This window comes from Euphorbia lathyris, chromosome 2 (assembly GCF_963576675.1).
Source record: "Euphorbia lathyris chromosome 2, ddEupLath1.1, whole genome shotgun sequence".
NCBI classification, from domain to species: Eukaryota; Viridiplantae; Streptophyta; class Magnoliopsida; order Malpighiales; family Euphorbiaceae; genus Euphorbia; species Euphorbia lathyris.
The window spans coordinates 107991022-107998385 of NC_088911.1; positions in this window are offsets into that span (position 1 = coordinate 107991022).

Below are 7364 nucleotides of genomic sequence, written 5' to 3' on the forward strand. Positions count from 1 at the left end.
ATTAGGAATTACTAAATTAGGGATTATTCATATGTTGTTTACTTAGAGATTCTAATTTAGGGTGTTTAATTTATGATTTCTAAATTAGGGATATCTAATTTAGGGTTTAATTTAGAAAATCTAATTTAGGTCTTAATTTAGGAAATCTAATTTAGAGTTTTTGTCGGTGTCGAAAATGAAGCAATTGTGCAAAAATTTTAGAACATTGCAACTCGGAGGGGTAAATTGCCACCTGTTATGCATTAATTTTCTTAATGTAAATGCATATACTTTTTGCTCTCATTTTATGATATAGTTTGTTTATTATATTGTTCATTTTATTTTGATGAATATGTTGAAGTAGCATTTAAATTATTATTTTTTTCACGGTCTAGCCCCCCCCCCCCCCCCCCCCCCCCCCGACCTATAGGTCTTGGCTCTGCCCCTGCCTGTATAAGGCCCAGATTTTCAAGCTTAGATATAGAAGCAGTCAATCCTTCAGCACATATCAGGAAGAGGCATGGAGAGATCAGGTCTCCTTGCCTAAGATCCTGAGTGGGAATAATCGGACCAATTAAATGTCCATTACTAGCAATATGATATTTGGCTTTTGAAACGCATTGCATTACAAGGGAAATCAGACTTTCAACAAAAACGAATTTGAGCATCATAGCCTTGAGGAAACACCACTCAACACGATCATACACTTTAGACATATCCATTTTAAGAGCTGCCCTTTCTGTCTTACCTTGTGGTTTCATGTGGAGAAAATGATTGAGCTCAAACCCAAGCATCACATTATTAGTCATTAATCTTCCTGGAATGAAAGCTGGTTGTTCAGGGGAAATAAAAGATAGTAACACCTCAAGCAACACCATGGTATTATACCTTTTTGCTCACGACACCTCAAGCAAGTTTATGAAACTTGGACAAAGAGGTAAGAAGAGTATCTTTATAAGATATACTGACTTATCCAAGGGATATGTCTTGATGGGTGAAATTGAGGGTGGTAGAGTTACATAATTCGAATCATGTGATGAACAAACTATATAATTAAATTTCGGCACTAGGGATCTGAGAAGCTTCCCCATAACTTCTCGCTCTTGCAATGTCTCTCCACACACTTTTATACATTTGGCAATGGAGAGAGTTCGCCCAAAATAAGTATTAACAGTCTCTCCTTCCTTCAGTTTAAGTACTTTGAATTCTATCTTCAACGCCTAGATTGAGCTCTCTTTGCCCTCGTGGAACCCTTAAATTTCTGCTTCATGGAATCTCATATCTGCTTTGAGGTATCATCATTGAGAATTGTCTACATAAATTCTCTATTGATGGTTTGATAGAAATAATTTTTTATCTTCCGATTTTTCAATTGGTACTCCTCTATTACCTTCATTTGTGCTTCAGTCGCTTGAGTACCTGGTGGAACCAAATCAATCTCTTCCTCAATTAGGTTCAAATATTCCTTAGCACGAATGAAATTTTCAATGAGCTTTGCCAAATGTTCATAATATCCATCAAACTTTGAGATCAGTGGCTGCAGAAATTTTCTATTTGTACTACTACTATAAATCGGCTCTCCTTTTCTCACAAACTCTATTTCTCTCACACTGTTTTTCACTCAAATTGAAATTCTCTATCATGCCTTATGCACGGGCTCTAATACCAAATGTTAAACGAACACAAAGGTATAATATTTGGAATGTTCAACATATCTATTCAACAGTAAAGGTGACTATTTAAAGCATTACAAAAACAGAATAAAAGAGAAAACAAATTCACGAAGATACAACAAAAGAAAATTTAAAACAAACTCTACTAGCCTTAAGAATAGGTCCAACCTAAAGACTTAGGCAATTTATTAATTTAACAAAATTATTACCATTACTCTCATGTTTTTAAATGATAAGTTAATTAATAAAGGTAATAAAACTACAAAGAGGCCTTCGTTTCGGTGTGAATTGCAGGAGCTCCCAGCCGTTGGTATCAGATCCATAAGATGGAAGTATGATTGATTAAATTAAGGAGTACAGAGGAAAGATCATTTAATCATGGAATCACCTTCAACTTCTAATTCTAATCCCATCCAACTTTCTTCTTCTCTTTCTATCCCATCATCCTTTCGACAAACCAAAACCTCAAAAATTGAAAATCTTGTGGAATACTCTTATGTTCCAGAAGATGCTCAAATCCACTCAACCAACTTACCCTTGATCAATCCCTACAACATTTATAGGCGTGATTCTTCTATCACACGAAGTATCGGGTATTTGATCTCCACCAGAAGACCGCATGCTAAAGAATATGTCCAAACTTAAAAAAATGGACCAATGTTCTCTGAAAGCTACCAGTACAGAACAGTATGTCACCTTGGAGATTCCTACTTCTTTCATATCCAAATGGAAGCAAGAAGGATACTCTCATTTCCATCTTGGGGTAGTACGTATTATTCTGACTCTTCATGGTAGGAAGGGTCTCCTAGTTACAACATGTGTAAGCCTGTTGGATACCAGATTTCTTAAGTTTGAACACACTGTCATCGGCACAGTTTTAAAAATGTTCAATGCCGGTAGTATTGTTCTAACATTTTTTCCAAACTTCAACCTTTCATTACATGACCCAAACCTTCCTTCCACCTTTAAGATTCAAGTACAACTAATTGGTGCTGAACAAATCTCTACAGCTGTTGCAGCAACAATTTACCACTAACTCATTTATCGGCTCCAGAATCATGCACTTGATATGCCAACACAGAGTACTTCATCTGAAGCCTTGTTTTTAATTACGGAAGAAGATGACAATCCAACAATTGTACAAATTCCTCGCCAGATCTCCAGGGAAGAGCTTACTCAGTTGATGCCTCTTGAATGGCCCACTGCATATGAGAAATTGCACCAGATTTCTCAACCTGTCCAAACCACTTCTTCATCTTTTCAGAACAGGGAAGATGGACTGGTAAAGAAAGTTTTCCAACCCCCAAGGCACTCTTTTCACCAAGCCATGATGATCTCTCCGGCCTCTTTTCCTAGAGAAAAGAAGATTCCTATCCATAGTTTTAGGCCTGATGGTCGACACACCTATGTTTCACACATAGATGGTCATTTCTTTTGGGATGTTCCCGATAGTGGGATGTGTGATCCATCGTGTATATGTGTAGAAGATCTTGATTCTGATGATGATTTTTGTGATAATTACTCTCGCAAGAAAACAACAAAGCCATCCAAGAAAGGAGTTTGTCACTCGTCTTCAACCAGAGCTCCGACAAAGCTGGATGATGATGATGCGCCCTGGATCGGTATCCATCCCAGAAAAGATGTCACTCCAGACCCTCAATTTAAGGCCATCCCAGCTTATCTAAAGCCTCTTGCAATCTACAAAAGGGAGCTTGAATTTCTTGCAAAACTGAAGAGACGGTGTCATCCTTCTCCACATGTTCATTCTTCAGAACTACCACCTATTGTACAACCATGCATGATGAACACACCAACACCCAGTCTAAAACAATATCCTTTCCTTACATACCTTCCCATACTGGCCATCTTGAAGAACCTAAGCCCTTTGAGTCTGTGCTAAACTGGCAGAATGACAATGCCATAGCCCAGAATAATTACCTTCAAAAGATTGATTACAAGCTTGAGCATATGGTTTCCTCCCAGAAACACATGTCCCAAAAGGTTGATTCTCTGACAGAGTATGCCCCCAAAACGCAGAAAGATCTGACCCAACAGATCCAAAAGGTTGACAACAATCTTCGAACCTTGATTTCCCAGTGAAGATTTGGTCAAGAATTCAACCAGAAAAAAGCTGAGATTAGGAGATTAAAAGATCAGTTAGCTCAAGTAGAAGCAGACTTGGCAAAGGTTCAATCTCAACCTTCGACCTCTCCTCCAGAATTTGTGGATCCCTTTTCCAGATCCCCTCATCATTTTTCACCTTTTCCACCTCTAGCACAAGCATATACCCCTTTTTAGATGATCCATGAACAACTCCAAGCTCCACCCATAAAAGTTTTATCTTCTTCCGGCTCATTTGAAGAAGATTCTCCAAAGCCAAAACATCACAGGCCCTCAAAAGACAAACAACCTATGTTTTCCAATATGGCTTCCACAATTAGCCATCTCACCACTGTCCCCGAATATTCTACAGACTCTTCAGAGGGAACATCTGAAGATCTTCTGTAACCCCCTCATTTGGATCACATGATATCTCACACAATATCAGTCATAGACATGTTTTCAATTCTCAATCATATAAACTTCAATCTCATATAAATTTTACATATTATACATAAGAGAAAGCATTTATAATTTACAATACACGTTTAAGTCATTATCCTACACAGAGGATTTACAAAACAAAAGTACATTCACAAGACTCCAAAATGCCTAGATGAGAATGGACTGACACTGCTGGTGCGACCTTAAGCAAGAAGAACTCCACCTAACCTGTAAAATCTGTTGGCAAGGGGTGAGCTGCCTACTCAATAAACATATTACACATATATGTATATACAAGTAATGTAAAGAGCACAAACCAAAATAGGTCATCAGTACCAAGTTAGAATTTATTCATTTAGAATAGTAATACTGATTTTAGAAAGGCCTTGCTATACTTAGACAATATATATAAAATGGTCCTTGGGCCCAATCTGTATTCCGGCTCACTAAATTCGGAATACAATCATCTGTGCTACGGAGGAGTTACACTCACTCACGTACTCATATATCTCAACACATGTGCTTCCGGCTCACAATATTCGGATAGCACTCTCAACTTGGACCATTTCACATATCCATCTAAGCAAGCTCATATTCATTTATAATCCAACCATTATTCAGTTCCAGTATGTGCACAAGGCTTAACATGCCGTATTTACGCATAACACTGCAACATACTCAATCATAACACTTTCTTATCAATCATGACGTATCATAAACACTCAAACATTATCCACATCATTCACATCAGATTCAACCACATCTCACACTCAACAAGTCACAAGGCACAATACATTCATACACATATATAAACAATATGCTTACCGTCGCACTTGGTTCGATCTATTCAACACGATCGGGTGTGCGTTCAATTGCACCTTGCCCTCCTAATGTCACATAACATTGATACAATTAGACTTAACATAAACTTAATGAAAATAGAAACTAAGGAATGCGATATGATTTACAAGACACTAATGCCACAAAGTTCATGCAATCTAATCCTTTTGTCTTAGATCATCACATGACCTACTTGCACACATTCTGCCATAACTTTCTCTATATTAATCCAAATTCCCTGATTCTTGAACCTACTGAAACTAGACATATACGGGTATAAAATTCACTTTAATATCACTTCTACACAATATATGGCATGCAAAATGATTCGGTCCTGTTTCCAGCCAAGAAACAGACTATTCAGATTTGCATCTACCATAATTCACTCAACCTAGCTCACAATAAACACAATGGATTGCCAAATACTTTTACAGACATATACTTCAAGTATTTAGGAACACTTTTGTATAAAGAAACTTTCTCCAATTCGGACTTTAAGATCCTCAAAATGCTACATCAACATGGCTGCCTCACATGACATTCAATTTCGAGGCAGTCATGATCCATCTAGGTTTTCTTCCTCTATATATGGAATTAAAGTCCCATATTTTACAGAGGGTTTCATAACACATATAGGAACATATGTTATTCTTTATGTATCTTCAAATTCGAACAATATAAATATGAAAAACAGGCTCCAAAATGACTGAAAGCAGTACCCTAGATTTCTGTTTAGGGCACTTGATACATATCTTTCATTTGGACAGCCTAAAACCAATGAAAACAACACCAAAACTCAACAAGCTCAATCACAACTCATCCACAACAAATCCTATGATCATACCTAGGTTTTTTCAGAATCTCCAACTCATAGAAAACAAGCTAAAACAGCATACTAACCTTCAACTTGTGTCTATCACCTAGTATGCTTCCTAACTTGACTTGTTTGGCTTGAAAATGGAAGAAATTGGAAGAGTTTTGTTTGGAGGATGTTAGGGTATATCAAAGGAAGGTTTGCTGAAGTTTTGGTCGAAATTGTGGCTGGAAATGAGGAGAAATGAGTTGTATCAATCATTGTTAAAACAAAGAGGCATACTTTGTCTTACTTGAGTGACACCTCGTGCTTGCTCACAAACCTCCAATCCAGCCCTCCACAAATGTAACTTAATCAATTTAGGACATATGAATTCATTAATTCATTCATTTAAGTCCTAACTCAATTAACCAATTGTTACATCTTAACGACACACTAATCGCCTACTAATCGCACGATAATCGCATTATGCATACAAAACTTCTACTGACAATGAGATGAATCTAAAATGTATGTATTCAATCATGAAAATATATATGAATGTGGGAAGACTCATATGTTAGGGTTTTGGGGATGTTACAGTTCTTCCCCCCTTAAAGAATTTCGTCCCCGAAATTCACTTACCAGAAGCTTCAAATAGGTAAGGATATTGTGTCCTCATATTTTCTTCTACCTCCCAAGTTGCCTCATCAAGTGTTTGATTATGACTCCATCTCACCTTAACCATTGGAATTTCACGGTTTCTGAGTCGTTTCATTTCTCGTCCCAAAATCTCTAAAGGTTGCTCACGAATAGTTAAGTCTGTATTCACTATTGCAATCTCAGGTTCAGGAATCATATGACTTGGGTCTGATCTATATCTTCTCAATACTGACACATGAGATACATCATGTATTAAAGACAATTCTGGTGGTAGAGCTAACCTATAAGCCAATGGTCCAACTCTCTCAATGATCTCATAAGGCCCGATGTATCTTGGATTCAACTTCCCTCTTCTGCCAAAACGAACTATTCCTTTCCACGGGGATATTTTTAAAAACACTTTATCTCCAACTTTATATTCCATCTCCCTTCGGTGCTGATCCACATAGGCTTTCTGACGTTCCTGTGCAGCTTTTAAATACTTCTTTATGACATTGATCTTCTCAACAGTTTCCTGGACTAACTCAGGTCCTTCCAATTGCCTCATTCCTTCAACATCCCAACATATAAGGCTTCTACATGGTCTTCCATATAATGCCTCATAAGGTGCCATGCCTATACTCGAATGATAACCATTATTATAAGCAAACTCCATAAGAGGTAAATGTATATCCCACTCACCTTGGAAATTAAGAACACAAGCTCTCATCATATCCTCTAAGGTCTGAATAGTTCTTTCCGATTGTCCATCTGTCTGTGGATGAAAGGTTGTACTGAAATGCAATTTTGTTCCCAATGAGTGCTGTAAACTGCCCCAAAATCTAGATGTAAATCTAGGATCACGATCTGAAACAATAGATATAGGTACTCCA